At 43.2% G+C, this 16,633-nt stretch overlaps 1 protein-coding gene across 3 annotated transcripts in view; it reads left to right on the top strand.

Moving 5' to 3' along the window:
• LOC147033859 (uncharacterized) overlaps positions 1 to 10,041 on the top strand; it is a 16,059-nt gene extending 6,018 nt beyond the window's left edge. The window contains exons 4-11 of one of the 3 annotated variants that reach the window (XM_085871993.1): positions 3,721 to 3,778; positions 3,957 to 4,059; positions 5,076 to 5,176; positions 6,477 to 6,525; positions 7,042 to 7,152; positions 7,269 to 7,370; positions 8,191 to 8,274; positions 9,867 to 10,041. The gene's annotated coding sequence lies outside the window, so the exon portion shown is untranslated. The remainder of the gene's footprint in view (positions 1 to 3,720; positions 3,779 to 3,956; positions 4,060 to 5,075; positions 5,177 to 6,476; positions 6,526 to 7,041; positions 7,153 to 7,268; positions 7,371 to 8,190; positions 8,275 to 9,866) is intronic. The other 2 variants (XM_085872001.1, XM_085872005.1) reach the window with 2 other exon arrangements.
• The last annotated feature ends 6,592 nt before the right edge of the window (positions 10,042 to 16,633 follow it).

Raw genomic sequence — 16,633 nt, 5'->3', positions numbered from 1 at the left:
GTTGCTGTGTTTGCAATGCCGGTGTCACCGCATTACCAAATTCTCCAATTTTTTCAGAAAATTCTGCTTCATCTCAGTGTTTTGTTTCTGTGTCGTGATTGTGTTATTTATTTGCTTTTCGACTTTTCTTGAATCCTCTATGATTCCTGAAAGTATTTTTCAATTCCAATACCCCTGTTTCTGTAAATTTTGCACAAAATTTGATCAGGAAGACAATCACAGTGTAATTTGAGGAAAGTCACCTATCTCTGGTGAGCGGTTATAGGAGGAGTGCTCAAACTACATTTTAAATTAACATGAATAGCCTTGTGGAATGGACGCTCTTCTCCTGATGAAGGGCGGTCGTAGTGAGGCTGTGTTTCGTGATATAGAGGAGCTGAAGAGTCTTTGAGGTTTGAGGGATCTTAAAGTGTCTTCGCTGTCTGAAGGGTCTTTTTTGTACACATAGTCGAGGCTCGTCGAAGAGCTGCCACACTGCTCTTCACAGACTAACAGCGGCATTTGGATATAACAGACTAAAACAGGAAGCAAAACATGCATGGCATGGACAAGATGGACACAAGGAAACTCCCAGGAGGGAAGACTGAAAAATTTAACAGAGGAGGGATTTGGGCGGGGTTAACAAGGGCAGAAAAGATCATGTTGTTCAAATGGTGACGATCTGAGATGGTGGCGAACAGCTGTCTTGACAACCTGGAAGGAAGAATGCGATTGAACAAGAGATAGAAGTTGATTCTTTAGGCAAGAAAAAAGAGGAACTAATGATTGGTTGTGTGCAGTGACCTGGATTTTGATAGTTTCACAAGAAGGGGGTTGATGGTGGACCTTGTGAGCCCTGCAGAAACCTGGGGGTGACAAAGCACAGAAAGATCAGAACGTGCAATCCTGGAAATGAGGTGGTCAAAGACAGAGAAACCATTGACCTGTCTGCGGCAGTGAAGTGACAGCCATAGGTTTGTCCTCGACTCAGATTCAGTGAGGGAAATTCCAATGATCTTGAAGGCCTTGGTTTGTACAGCATCAAGCAGGGAGAGATGTGAGACGGGAACCAGCCCAGAGGATAGAGAAAAGTCCTCCACCAAGCTGCTCATGAAGCCCTTGGAGGTGGATTTGAGTTCAGGTGTGCCAAGGAAGGACTTTGTATGACGGAGTATGGTCATTCGGAGAATGGCTTCGGAGGCCAACTTTGAAATGTGGTTTGTCCTAAAAATATCATTGCTGATAGTGAAGCCCAGGAGCTTGATTGAATGAACTTCCTGAAGAGGATTGGTAAGAAAGTAGATTTGCGGGAGGAGGTGGGACAAGAGGTGTGGTTTGTCAGACTATAATTTTGGAGAGAAATGAAATAAGAGCGTGAGATTTGTCAGATTGAAAGACATTCCAAGTCTTTGGCCAGCTTGTGATTTTTTTCCAAGGCCTGAAGAGAGGGCAGATGCTGCAGCCTGCCTTCCTGAAGGATAATTGATGTCACGGCAGAGGGTGGAGTCATCAGCAAATAGATAAAGAGGATTTTCCAGAGTCAGCTAGATCATTGTTGAAGATCAGGAATAGAACTCGGCCCACTGCTTGGGCATTCCAGTCTTGACAGGGTGATGAGATGAAAAGATACCTTTGAATGCCACACAAAGGTTACGAGAGAGGAGGAAGTCATTAAGTCATGTATGGAGTTGGCCTTTATAGGAAGAGAGTTTGGAGAGTAAGGCAGAATGCCAGACTGCATCAAAAGCGTGAGATATGTCCAGAGTGACTGCCCTGATGTCATGTATGATTATCAGGGCCTCCATTCATTGTTAGGTGACTCAAAGCAGAATGTCCGATGTGGAGTCCAACCCGACAACATTTTTCCCCATTATGGATGACCTTGTATGTTTTTTCTTATCATTGAGTGAACTTATGAGGGAATCTTGAGAAATTACGAATTGAACATTGTCCCATCGATATTTACTTTTATCGTTTTTCTTCACGAACGGGAATGAGCACCTTGTTAAAAATGGGAAGAAAGGGGGAGGGGAGGGCAGATATTTACGGTGGGGGGGGCAGAAGGGGGACAGAGAATTGGAAGTAGAGTGAGGGGTGGTTGAGGACTTGTCGTCGGTGTGGTGAGGTGGGGGTGCTTTTTAGGTTTTGTGGTTGGGGGGAACTTTGAGAACTTGGGGGGGGGGTGGTAGATGACTTGATGGTGGTTGAGGACTTGGGGTTGGGAGGGAATGAACTCAACTGTGGCTCAAGTCTACTATTTAGAGCCAGTATGGCTGCAGGAGGTCACCTCAATGACTTTTAACGGGGTGGAAATATTGGTGGGGATTGGCAGTCGCTTCAGTGGCAAAGGCTGGGGAAATTGCGAACATGTCACAAGGAAATGTTTCAAAAGTTATGTCAGTCTGCGACAAAGGAAAGACATCATCATCAAAGGGCAACATTGGATGGAAGCGTACACTCGACAAGCGTGATGCACGGGCATAATTCTGCACTGCGAGGTGAAACCGGAGCAATGATGGACAGTGTAAAAAGTTCAATGGAGCTTGTGAGAATCCTGTATCATCCAAAACAGTCTGAAGGAAACTTCACAGGATTAAAAATCAAAGCCGGGATGCTCTGCACAAACTGATCAATAAGACCTGGCAATGCCCATTTGTGGGGCCAGTGATCCAAGGAGTTGCACAGGCAATGGGCTGCCGAATCGTGGAGGAAAGTGATATGATCTGATGAGTCATCCTTCACCTTGTTCTCGACGATTGGACGTGTGCACATGTGGCGACAACCCAGGGATTTATACAGCTCTGAGTGCCTATTTCAAAACTGAAAGCTTATGGCGGTTTCATCATGGTGTGGTGTATGCTTTTCTGGCATCACTTGGGTCCACTCATTCCATCAGAAGGCAGGGTTGATGCAGCGTGCTGCATGACCATCTTTAATGATCATCTGCATCCCGTAATGCAGAATTTCTTCCCTGCTGGGAGGGGTGTCTTGTTGGCCCCTGATGAAGCGGTTTCTGCCTTCATCAAACCGACGTGAATTGGAGGACTTCCTTGTGGAATAATGGTGCTACATTCCAGTTCTGCAATTCTCCATCCTTTTTGACTCCATACCATGTCATATCCATGCCCTCCTGGATGCAAGTGGTGGCTCAACAACCGAAAAGTAACATTCTTTTGATGTTTCCAATTTTTTTTATCACTCTCTGAACATCCAATGAGAAACTGCTTCCTAATACTCAAATACATTTGTCAAGCATCACCTTCCTTTCTTCCATCGGTGTATCTTCCCTTAATGCAACTGGGATTTTGACAGCTCTTTATCCTTTCTGCCCCAAGAAGACTTTCCCTATTTCTGATCCCATGAGACATCGTTGAGTTTGTATTAAAACATTCTTTGTTTCTTCCTCAGCCTTTGCTGAGTCTCTTTCATCACACATTCAAGATGAGGTTGCGTTTGAGTGAGGAACACACACACACTGTGAATTTGATGTTAAACGTGAGGAGCAAGAATTCATGACAGGTGACCAATTGAGTGAGTTAGAAAATCTTCAGAGGTTTTCATATTGTTAAGATTCCTGATTATTTTGTCTTTTTATTGAAAGTTGTGATTTTTGGTTCACCTTTTTGATGGGAAGATCATCTTCTCGAAGGGTCACGGTTTAACGATCGCAAAGCCGTACATCATCTCACAGCATTGCTAAATTCAACAAAATTTTACTTCCACTTTCTTTTCCATCCACAGTCCAATTGAATTTCGGATTTTCTTCGTTATTATTGAATCGTCACTGCAATTACTGAAGGTAATTTTCAGTTTTTATATTCTTGATTCTGTTGAGTTCGAACAAGTGCTGATCAAACAGCCAATCACAGCATAATTTGAATTTCAACACCAATCACTCAGCAGGTTATCAGACAGCTGCTCTCTCAATGACATCTTTAAACTTCTTCTTCCTTCCTTTCATCAAACTGCAATGCCAGGAAAAAATATTTTGCTGACTGGAGATGAAGCACCTTCTCTCCCACCTTGCCACCCTGAAACCGCAATGTCCAATCAGCAGAAAACAATCTGCCCACAGAGCAGGTAAGAGTGTTTTTTGAGGATTTTATATTTACCTGTTTGCTACGAGGGAGAGAGAGGGCGATGATCACATTTTGTTGATTTATCCTCCACCATAAAAAAATACACACATGTAGAAATGGCAACGTAATTGTTGAAGCACTGTTTCAGATTTCATTCCAAAGGCCTTTTTGGTACGAGGGATGTGCAGGACACCTTATTGCAAGTTTCCACATGACGTAATTGTATCATGCAATGATCATCCAGCACATGCATCTCATGCACGCTCAGGTTTTGGAAGTGACAACACATTCTGAGCAAATTTGAAAGTATTTCCAAGACACCAGCAAATGGATCATCCAAAAACACACTGATCACATTCTTTAACAATTCATTCCATTCAGAAAATGAGAAGAATCAAATCAATGAACACATTCAAAGCAGGGTATTCCATTTGCTATTTTACATGGCTCTTTAACGTGAGGAGAGGAAAGGTTTCCAAAGAAAGATCAGAAGATGTTATCAAGATACAGAATGAAGAAGTAATGTGCCAAAAAGTTGACGTCCCTGGATAATGACTCCTGCTCAGGACCGATGCATTCGCTGACCCATCAATACAATTGGTGACAAACTACCCAGTGTGCATGACACACTGTAAACACACTCCCTGTATCTCAAAGCAGTGATTGCTGCCGGATGTGGACTCACCCGGTTTTGAAATTGTTACCTCCACGTTTGATCCTCAGGGGAAAGCATTCGACACAACGTGGCATGACATGATTACGTCACAATGAAATGGACATGTAATTATTCAGCACGTTTCTCTATCACAGGTTTGACCCTCATCTGTGTCCCATTACGTCACATAAATAAATCGTATCAACAGCAATCACGTATTCGCTTTTTGTTTCATGACGGAGGAGATATTATTGGTTTGTCAAGCAAGATTTCACTTTACCGAGTTGTGCAACAACAAGCCTCTGTAGATCTCACTGTAATTCCATATTTTCTCTTTCTTACCCTCTGTCTAATCTCCTTAGACACATGTTCGATCAAGGAGATGAGGGTGAATGAGGGGTGTGCGTAAGTTGAACTGGAGAGTAAAGATGGGTTTGAGGAACGAGACGTTCTGTCATGTGAGGTGAGTTTTCCACTTGGTTCATCATCTCGCAGATGAGAGGAATCTTTGAATGATAAAACTTCACTGTCCATCTGCTTTCTGTCATTGTGTGATTCCGGAATGTTTACATCACACATTTGGTTCTTGATGCTTTGCGAATTAGAATTCTTATTTTTGGGATGATTAGTGGATGTTTTTATTTTATCCTTCCTTTATTCTTAGATTTTCACCTTTTCAATGTTCTCTTCCTTTCCTGCAAATTTTTACTTCATGTCCTCACTCTTTTTCTTTAACGGCCACAATTATTCCCACAATTATTCTGGGGTTGGCCGGGGGTAATCTTTGACCCAAGTCTATCACAATTGTGCTCCCAGATATCTCGAACCAACCAATGGAAAAAAACTATCTCTTGTCTGGCATCACTCCATCCAAAAGGAGGGGAGCAGAATTACCAGCAGATAGGAAAGTATTCAGCAGAGTATATGTACAAGACATCCACAACATAATCAGTTGTCATTGTGGTGCAGGTGAGGGGTCCAAAAAGAGTTTCCTCACCACAACACAAGCACTCAATTTGGACCCTGCTCCCACTCGGATTCAAATGTGGCACGAAAGCCTGACGGGTGATTACGACACCTCCAGATTGAAGCTGCAGCCCAAATAATGCATGCCAGCAGGGTCAAGTGAGCCCTGGCAAGAATGTCGATGTTTAAACTGCCTGCATGCTGTAGTGGGATGCTGTAAGGTATCCCAAATAAATGGGGATACAGCAGTGACCCAAAACTTGTTTCTGCCAAGATGATTCCCAGATGATGAGACAACAGTTGTGCTGCTTGTTACCCAAACAAAAGTGTACCTTTAGTGACCTGGGAGGTTTCATTGAAAGTGCCATGTGTTCAAGTATGGCAGCATGTAATGTGAGGATGTGTCAAGAAGTAGAACCATCACCATTAACAATTAAACATTTCAATGCTGTTACAATTAAACAAATTCTGCAATTCTAGATCCTTTTTGACTCCACACCATGTCATATCCATGCCTTCCTGGATGCAAGTGGTGGCTCAACAACCGAAAAAGTAACATTCTTTTGATGTTTCCAATTTTTTGTTCACTCACTGTGCATCCAATGAGAAACTGCTTCATAAAACTCAAATACATTTGTCAAGCACAACCTTCCTTTCTTCCATCGGTGTATTTTCCCTTTATACAACTGGGATTAAGACAGCTCTTTATCCTTTCTGCCCCAAGAAGACTTTCCCTATTTCTAATCCCATGAGACATCGTTGAGTTTGTACTAAAACATTCTTTGTTTCTTCTTCAGCCTTTGTTAAGACTCCTTCATCACACATTCAAGATGAGGTGGAGTTTGAGTGAGGAACACACACACACACAGTGTGAATTTAATGTTAAATTTGAGGAGCAAGAATTCATGACAGATGACCAATTGAGTGAGTTAGAAAATCTTCAGAGGTTTTCATATTGTTAAGATTCCTGATTAAATTGTCTTTTTATTGAAAGTTGTGATTTTTGGTTCACCTTTTTGATGGGAAGGTAATCTCATCGAGGGGTTACGGTTTAACGATCGCAAAGCCGTACATCATCTCACAGCATTGCTAAATTCAACATAATTTGACTTCCACTTTCTTTTACATCCACACTCCAATTGAATTACTTATTTTCTACGTTATTATTGAATTCTCACTGCAATATCTGAAAATGATTTTCAGTTTTTATATTCTTGATTCTGTTGAGTTCCTTCACGTGCTGATCAAACAGCCAATCACAGCATAATTTGAGAAAAACTCACCAATCACTCAGCAGGTTATCAGACAGCTGCTCTCTCAATGACATCTTTAAACTTCTTCTTCCTTCCTTTCATCAAACAGCAATGCCAGGAAAATTATTTTGCTGACTGGAGATGAATCACCTTCTCTCCGAGCTTGCCACCCAGAAACTGCAATGTCCAATCTGCAGAAAACAATCTGCCCACAGAGCAGGTAAACGAGTTTTTTTAGGATTTTATATTTACCTGTTTGCTACGAGGGAGAGAGAGTGGCGATGATTACATTTTGTTGATTTCTCCTCCACCATAAAAAAAAACACACACATGAAGAAATGACAACGTAATTGTTAAAGCACTGTTTCAGCTTTCATTCCAAGGGCCTTTTTGGCACGAGGGATGTGCAGAACACCTTATTGCAAGTTTCCACGTGACGTAATTGTATCGTGCCATGATCATTCAGCACATGCATCTCATGCACGCTCAGGTTTTGGGAGTGACACAACACATTCTGAGCAAATTTGAAAGTATTTCCCAGACACCAGCATATGGATCATCCAAAAAACACACTGATCACATTCTTAAACAATGAATTCCAGCCAGAAAACGAGAAGGATCAAATCGCTGAACACATTCAAAGCAGGGTATTCCATTAGCTATTTTACATGGCTCTTTAACGTGATGAGAGGAAAGGTTTCCAAAGTAAGATGAGAAGATGTTATCAAGCCACAAAATAAAGAAGTGATGTGCCAATAAGATGACGTCCCTGGATTACGACTCCTGCTCAGGAGCGATGCATTCGCTGACTTATCAATACAATCAGTTTCAAACTACCCAGTGTATATGGCACACTGTAAACACACTCCTTGTATCTCAATGCAGTGATTGCTGCCAGATGCGGACTTACCTGGAATTGAAATTGTTACTTCCACGTTCGGTCCTCAGGGGAAAGCATTCGACACAATTTGGCATGACATGATTACGTCACAATGAAATGGACATGTAATTATTCAGCACATTTCTCTATCATAGGTTTGACCCTCATCTGTGTCCCATTACATCATGTAAATTAATCGTATCAACAACAATCACGTAGTCGCTTTTTGTTTCAAGACGGAGAGGATATTATTGGTTTGTCAAGCAAGATTTTACTTCACCAAGTTGTACAACCACAAGCGTCTGTAGATCTCACTGTAATTCCATATTTCTCTTTCTTCCCCTCTGTCTAATCTCCTATTACACACGTTCGATCAAGGAGATGAGGGTGAATGAGGGATGTGCCGAAGGTGAACTGGACAGTAAAGATGGGTTTGAGGAGCGAGACGTTCTCTCATGTGAGGTGAGTTTTCCACTTGGTTCATCATCTCGCAGATGAGAGGAATCTTTGAATGATGAAACTTCATTGTCCATCTGCCTTCTGTCATTGTGTGATTCCAGATTGTTTACATCACACATTTGGTTGTTGATGCGTTGGGAATGAGAATTCTTATTTTTGGGATGATTTGTGGATATTTTTATTTTATCTTTCCTTTATTCTTCGAGTTTCACCTTTTCAATGTTCTCTTCCTTTCCTGAAAATATTTACTTCATGTCCTCACTCTTTTTCTTTTACGGCCACAATTATTCCCATAATTATTCTGGGTTTTGCCGGAGCTAATCTTTGGCCCAAGTCCATCACAAATGTGCTCCCAGATGTCTCGAACCAACCAATGGAAAAAAAAAAACTATCTCTTGTCTGCTAGCATCACTCCATCCAAAAGGAGGGGAGCAGAATTACCAACAGAAAGGAAAGTATAAAGCAGAGTAGATGTACAAGACATCCACAACATAATCAGTTGTCATTGTGGTGCAGGTGAGGGGTCCAAAAAGAGTTTCCTCACCACCACACAAGCACTCAATTTGGACCCTGCTCCCACTCGGATTCAAATGTGGCACGAAAGCCTGACGGGTGATTACGACACCTCCAGATTGATGCTGCAGCCCAAATAATGCATGCCAGCAAGGTCAAACGAGCCCTGGCAAGAATGTCGATGTCTTATCTGCCTGCACGCTGTAGTGGGATGCTGCAAGGTATCCCAAATAAATGGGGATACCGCAATGGCCCGACACTTGTTACTGCCAAGATGATGACACATCAGTGATGCTGCTGGTTGCCAAAACAAAGGTGTACCTTGAGTGACCTTGGAGGTTTTGTTGAAAGTGCCATGGCATGTGTTTAAGCATGGCAGCATGTGGTGTGAGGATGTGTCAAGAAGTAGAACCATCACCATAAATAATTAAACATTTCAATGCTGTACCCAGACACACTCCTGCAAAATAATCTTACAAACATGGGTCTCAATCTCTCTTCCTCACAGAAAAGCTCACGTTTCACTCAACAACACATTCAGAATCATCACAGCCTGTCCACAACTCACTGATATTGACCATCTTCACACAGAAACAAAAATGCTTCCTCTCCAACACCACCTTGATGTCACAGGGACACATTTCATTCATGCCACCCAGACACCAGAACACCCACGTCACCACTTGTTTAATTCCCCACCTCCTCCCAAACACAAAAAGACTCACCTGCAACTTATGCAATCAACACAAACTCGAGTTTTAACTCGTGTTTTTTTTCAAACAAAACTCCAAATTTCCAGTTTTTCCTTCATGAGAGTTTCCTTCTGTATCCATCGTGTCCACCCCGTGCATCCCCTTTCCTGCCCCCCATTCCTCCCTGCACCAATTGTTTGTTCAAGTCTCCCTCTATCTTGTCCTTCAACTCCACTGTTGGTGTTTCCCCCTCTCTATGCTGTTCCTTTTGTCCTGTTATGTCCTGATCTGTTTAGTGTATTCGTTCTTCCACGAGCCTTGACTGTATATTTACTTTTGAAAACTCAGTCTAACTCATAACCCCTTTGATCCCATTGTCACCCTGAACAGACAACTCTTCAACATCAATTTCATGAAAGATCTCTGGCAGGGTCCAGTCATTGTGAGATGCTTCATTGGAGGATGCAGGTTTCCAGTTTGGAAGCCAGGAGCTGATTGATGATAATGATGATGATGATGATACCATATTTGTTACATCCTCTGTTTTTGCTTGTACTGTGTTGTTGCATGTGAAATAAATATTGAAAATAAATTTGATTGCTAAATATATTTTTGTTTTCTCGTATTTAATTGCAATTGTTCACGAACAAGAAAATTCAAGTCAAATAGCCTGGTCGAGTAGGGTACGAACACATGATGGATGGTTCACATACATTGAACTGGAATGAATGAAGTGTTGAGGTTGGGATGGTGAGAGGCACCATCTGTTGGTGGAGGAAGAGGGATGGAGGGAGGATAACTCAGCCTGGTTTTTCAGTCTCTTCGGAGTACTCGAATGCCCTCTGTTTTAATTTCTCTTGACTCGGTTTTCTCGATGTGCTTGGCAGTCCTTGCAGTGTTGTCTTTTGAGATTAAACTAAAACAGCAAACAGATATTTCTTAGTTCCTAAAAAGTTTGGAAATTGGAGTTACAGCACCGTGTTAATCCTCATTTCAGGATTTTGCTGAAATTCATTTTTATGCCTCCGTTGACGAAGTTGCCAGAGGAATTGTTTTTGTCCGTCCATGTATCCGTCCGTTTGTCTGTCCATCTGTAATAGGTTTTCATTTCCGTGATAACTTAAGAATGCTTGAAGGGATCTAAGATAAACTTGGCACAAGTATGTATCATGATGCAAAGATAAACTGATTCGATTATGGGGGCAAGGGTTCAAAGGTGAGATGTCCTGAAAGGTAAAAAATAAAAAATGTTATAATGCTACTGAAAAAAAAAATGATAGGATTGTGACCAAACTTGGTATATCTGTATATTATGATGCAAAGCTGAACTGATTAGATTTCAGCATCAAGAGGTTAAAGGTTAAAAGTCATGTCAGATAAGAATGTGATACTTGAGAACAGCTGAAGGATTGAAATCAAACTTGGGAGAAGTATGTATAATATGTGGTAATGTGGATCGAGGCATATTGGATGACGTTTCAAACCAAGCTCGGTCTGTAAGAACAAATGGCAATCATTCAAATTGCTAATTTGTCACTAATATCAGTCTATCAGACATTCTGTCAGTCTGTGTCACTCACATCAGTTCCACCTGTTGCTCGGTTAGATACACCTGTGCATTAAAACTGCGGCTGAGTTGATCGGGGATTTTATCGATCATGTGGATACTATTTGTGGTGTTGAAAACTGGCATTTATCAGAAATGCTCAGGACAAAGTGTTGGGATTGGGATTAAAAGTATGAACGTTAAATTGTAAAATTAATTAATGTAACCTCTTTCAGCAAAATCACAATGATATTTTACACAAACAAGAAATATAATTTTTCAATGTGTGACTTTCAAAATGACATGATCCACCCAGAATGCTCGGTGCACATGCACAGAAACCCCAAGAAACGGCGGTGTTCGGGTCACCATAAAGAATATCTTGTGTGAGAGATAAGGATTTTAATGGCTCGTCAATGGCTCAGCAAGCTCCTGATAGAAGCCGAAAAGATTTATAAAAGTACCTGGGAGAAAGGGCTGTGCCTCTGCACAACCAAAGACTTGGAGAACATTTTCATCTTGCCGAATGAGCACCTGAAAACTCCTGATCATGTGGACCGGTGCAAAGATTGAGTGGACGGACAAGTGCTACACAAACCCTGACAGATCACGACCAGTGAATGGACATTGAACCTTGTGGAAGTGCCTCGTGTGAACATGGCAGGCTTGGTGATATATTGTGTGATCCACGGCAGGCTTAGAGAGAATGCATTTTCATGCAATAACTTTGGGAACCAACCCATCCCTGGTGTGAGACAAGGCTTCATGGTCATCATTCCAGCGAGGAGGTACACTATTTGACATTTATACTATTCTCGACATTTCAACTCGTTCCTTCATTGATGGGTTTGATCAAAAGACAGCATGTCGCACTTCACAAACATTCTGCTCTAATCGCTCTATCATTTCACCGAAGTAATCTTCCATCTGCTTGGAAGTCAGCTAAATTCACCTTCATCAAACTTCCTCACTGCTTATATGTGGTGATGTGGATTTTCTTCACCCACCCCATTGTGATTGTTGAAGGATTCTTCCTGGTTGATGGTGGAATCCTATTTAACTTCAGGCAGAGTTTAAGTTTTGTCCAATTTGGTTATAAAATCCTGCATAAAACCCACCGACACTGATAACCGATGTCCACCCAAGTCCTTTCTTTGTGAAACAATTTATTTTCTAATTATCCACCATACACTTCTCACCCTCGTACACTGCACACGATGAACTTGAGAATCCCCATTTGTTGCAATATTATTTGGTTCTATTTTTATTTATTCTTACTTTTAGTTAACAGTTAAACCAACCAGATTCAATTCACTTCCACATTACATCAGCGAGTTTTATTCAACCTTGATACTTGATCAGTTCCAAGGAGTACAAGCCACTGCGATGCTATACATCCTCACGTGCTTGCACGAAAACAATTTTACATTTCAAGGCATTTTATACCTCCATGGGAGAGCGGTGGGGGCTACCAACTCAGACTGCATACGTGTCCTCTCAGTGCTGAGAAGCACACGACATACATTTCGAGGCAAAGGTTCGCCGTTATCAACCCAGGTCACACCGCTCCAGAGAAAGACATTTTATCAACATTTAGGGCAAAAGACTCTTGGCTAAAAAGGACAGCCAATTCAACTTATAGCATAAAACTTACATTTCTCAAACCCCATTTGTTACAATTTAGAATACATTATTATAAATTTTTCCTGCACAACATGATGACACGTCGGCCCCAAAGCAAGCATTCTGACTGGGCAGATAACTCATCTCTATGATGTAAATATGGTTTGTACTCTTCTCTGCCTGGTATATGGGACCAATCACCAGTCATAACACAATGCTGAGGCCTAAGTCACATTTGCTCCACGGCGAGGATACGGCGGCCGTACGCCCTCTGAATTGACAGAAATGTGCGGTGGCCACAGAGTTTCTGCGGTGGCCTCAGGGTGGCCCTACGCCATTTGGCTATCTTTTACAGGCCGTAGGGGTCACCGTGGAATTACAGCACGGAGTTATAACTTTTTTCATTTCTACGTTCGCCGGAGCAATTCGACAAGCCAAAAAAAAACTGGTAAAAAAAAAAAAATTACCCACTCATTACCGTCCGTCTGGCCGCACGGTCGCCTTAGGCTCTCCCTGCGACCCCCCTGCGGTCGCCTTGCGGGCACCTTGAGGCTACCTTGCGTCTGCCTTGAAAATTCTATGGCAGCCGCAGGGCCCCCTTAAGGTCACCGTGCGACATCAAATCAAAGACCGTATGGCAACCCCACGTTTTCGGTCTCCACAATTTCTAAATATGCCGTGCGGCTCCCCGAAAAATAAAATCATATGTGACTGCTACATTGTGTGACCATGGAAATACTGCGGCCGCCATATAATTGCTAGTGGCCGGAAATTTTGGAGATCCCACGGCCGCCGTGGCAAATGTGAGTTAGACCTTATCCACACACAACACATGATCTCTGTTCGACCACAACCTCACTTGAGCAGCAGTGACTGGAGAATTGTCACTCTCAAACACATTCATAGCTAATGCAAGGTCAGCAGGTTGAAGGGTATTGTTACTATCAGTGATGGGTACCAGTCGTCGACTGAATGCGTCAGCACAATTTCCAGTGCCAGGCCTGTAACGAATAATATAATTGAAACCAGACAACATCAAGGCCCACAGCTAAACACGTGATGAAACATTGGTGTTGATTCCCTTGTTCCCTGAAAGCAAGAAGGTGAGCGGTTTGTGATCAGTTTCAAGCTCAAATTTATGACCAAACAAATACTGATGCATCTTGGTTACCCCAAACACAGCCTCATGCTTCTTTATCAACCATTCCATGGCTATTTCAGCTTTCGTCAAGCTTCTGGAAGCATACGCAACAGGTTGTAACTTGCCCGACTCATTGGCTTGTTGTAACACACAGCCTTCCCCACAGGTACTGGCATCACGTGACAATACAAGATGCTTACATGGATCATAATGAGCAAGCAACTTGTTAGAACACAATAAACCTTTCGCTTCCTTGAAGGCATCATCCTGGGCCTTGCCCCAAACCCAAGTTTTCCTTTTCCGAAGTAACTGCTGTAGGGGTTCTTCCACTGTGCTCACCCGTGGCATGAAACTGCCAAGATGGTTGAGCAAACCCAAAAAGGAACGCAATTGTGACATATTTTCTGGTTTGGGTTTTGTTCTTGATAGCTTCGACTTTGCAATCACACGGCATGATCCCAGCGGCAATGACTCTTCTGCCGAGGAATACAACTTCAGGCGCCAGAAACACACATTTCTCACGTTTCATTCTGAGCCCTACTTTGTACAAACGACACAGGACTACCTCCAGGTTACTCAGGTGTTCTGCAATGTTGCAGCCCATGAGCAGCATGTCATCCTGAAACACGACAGTCTTTGGCACAGATTTCAATCGACTCCATGTTTATGCCTGATGTTGGCTTAATGGTTTGGGTGTCGGACTTTGGATCCTTGGGTCCTGAGTTCAAATCCCGCTCAGCTGTTGAATTAATACCAGGTGGGGTAAACTCGGCCTGTCATCCTTCCGAGGTTGGCAAAATGAGTGCCATCATGCTGGTGTACTGTGTCGGAGTGGTGACCCATCTAGGATTGTGCCCAATAGCCAAGGAGACTGCTAAAGCAGCACCAACGCTCTGCACAGAGTAGGGTCCCGATCTCCTTTCTCCTCCTCCTCTCCATGTTTATTTGAAAGATGGCAGCTGCTGAACGTATTCCAAAAGGACAGCGATTGTAGATGAACAGCCCCTTATCAGTGTTGATGCACGTGAGTTTCCTTGACTCCTTATCCACCTCTTGTGTCATGTAGGCAGATATCACATCCAACTTGGTGAATGACTTTCCACCAGCGAATGTCGAAAACAGGTCATCTACTTTGGGCAGTGGATACTGATCCTGCATGGAGTGGCGATTTATGGTCACCTTGTAGTCCCCGCAGATCTTCACTGTCCCATTACCTTTCAGGACCGGAACAATTGGACTAGGCCATTCATTGAACTCAACAGGAGAGATGACCCCTTCACTATGGAGTCTCTCAAGTTCACACTCGATCTTTTCCCTCATCGAATAGGGAACAGACCTTGCTTTACAGTTGATGGGCTTTGTTTCCGAGTCCATGTGAAGCTTTACTTTCATCCCCATGAAGAATCCAATTCCTCGCTCAAACAGAGATGGAAACTTCTCCAACACTTGAGCACAACTGGAAGTCTCCACTGAAGACAGCTTGTTGATCGCATGCCAGTTCAGCTTTATGCTCTCAAGCCAGTTCCAACCGAGTAATATAGGTCCGTTGTCTGGTATAACCCACATTGGCAGTTCATAAGTCACAGCATCATAAGACACACTGACACGAAGTTTGGCCTTCACTGGACTCAATTTGGGCTTCACAGCCTCATTATCCCACAATTTGTCAATTGTCTCCTGGCTCAAAATTGACTGACTCGCCCCTGTGTCCACTTCCATTGACACCTGCTTGCCATTCAGCTGAAGACCAACAGTTATCGGTGCGGTGCTGCCATGGATTGCATACATCTCACACTCCTCACCATGTAGTGACGACTCATCAGCTCCAGCAACATGCTCACCATCTTCCACATGATGGGTGGTGCCAATACTATAACCACTGCTGGATTGGGAACACCTCTTTTGAAGATGCCCGATCTTGCCACATCCGTTACATGTGTACCGTTTGAAACAGTACTGGTGAGTCACATGATTTGCACCACAACGACAACACAAGTTCTTGGGGCCTCTTGCTACCGATGAAGCGGGTTCAAAACACACAATTGGCTTCGATGTTGCTTTATACGAATGTAGAGCAATCAAATTTACAGTATCTGCACTTGAAGAGTTCTGGCTCTTCGACGAGATCTCCTTCAGGTTTTCAGCAGTTGCCAAACACACCTGTGCAATCTTCACTGCTTTTCCTCGATCAGGGTCATCTTCTTTTGAGCAAGGAGTTTTCGTAAGATGACATCATGATTTACCCCAATCACAAAATGTCTCGGACCATCTCATCCAGCACAGCACCAAACTGACACGGTTCTGCTCAACGGCGCAAATCAGCGACAAAACGGGGAATGTCCTAATGTTCCTGGCGAGTGTGTGAATAAAACTTATACCTTGATATGATTCCAGGATATATTTGAAGTTTGCGTATTACCGAGTCAGTTTATTGTATCACATGGTGTAATTGTTGAGCTGACAAAGGAGATTGGAGAGTTGAGAGGAGCTTTCCAGAGGGAGAAAGAGGGAGAAAGAGGGAGAGAGAGGGAGAGAGAGAGGGGGCGAGAGAGGGGGAGAGAGAGGGGGAGAGAGAGGGGGAGAGAGGGGGAGAGAGAGAGAGAGGAGAGAGAGGGGGAGAGAGAGGGGGAGAGAGAGGGGGAGAGAGAGAGGGGAGAGAGAGAGAGAGAGAGAGAGAGAGAGAGAGGGAGAGAGAGAGAGAGAGAGAGAGAGGGGAGAGAGAGAGGGAGAGAGAGAGGGGAGAGAGAAGGAGAGAGAGGGGGGGGAGAGGGAGGGGGGGGAGAGAGAGAGGGGAGAGAGAGAGAGGGGAGAGAGAGAAGGGGGGGAGAGAGATGGGGGTGAGAGAGA

The sequence above is a fragment of the Eptatretus burgeri genome, chromosome 1, assembly GCF_056783735.1.
Source record: "Eptatretus burgeri isolate ZD-2024b chromosome 1, Ebu_testis_v1, whole genome shotgun sequence".
NCBI classification, from domain to species: Eukaryota; Metazoa; Chordata; class Myxini; order Myxiniformes; family Myxinidae; genus Eptatretus; species Eptatretus burgeri.
Note: the sequence above shows the minus strand (reverse complement) of the source record. Positions and strands in the feature narration are given on the sequence as shown.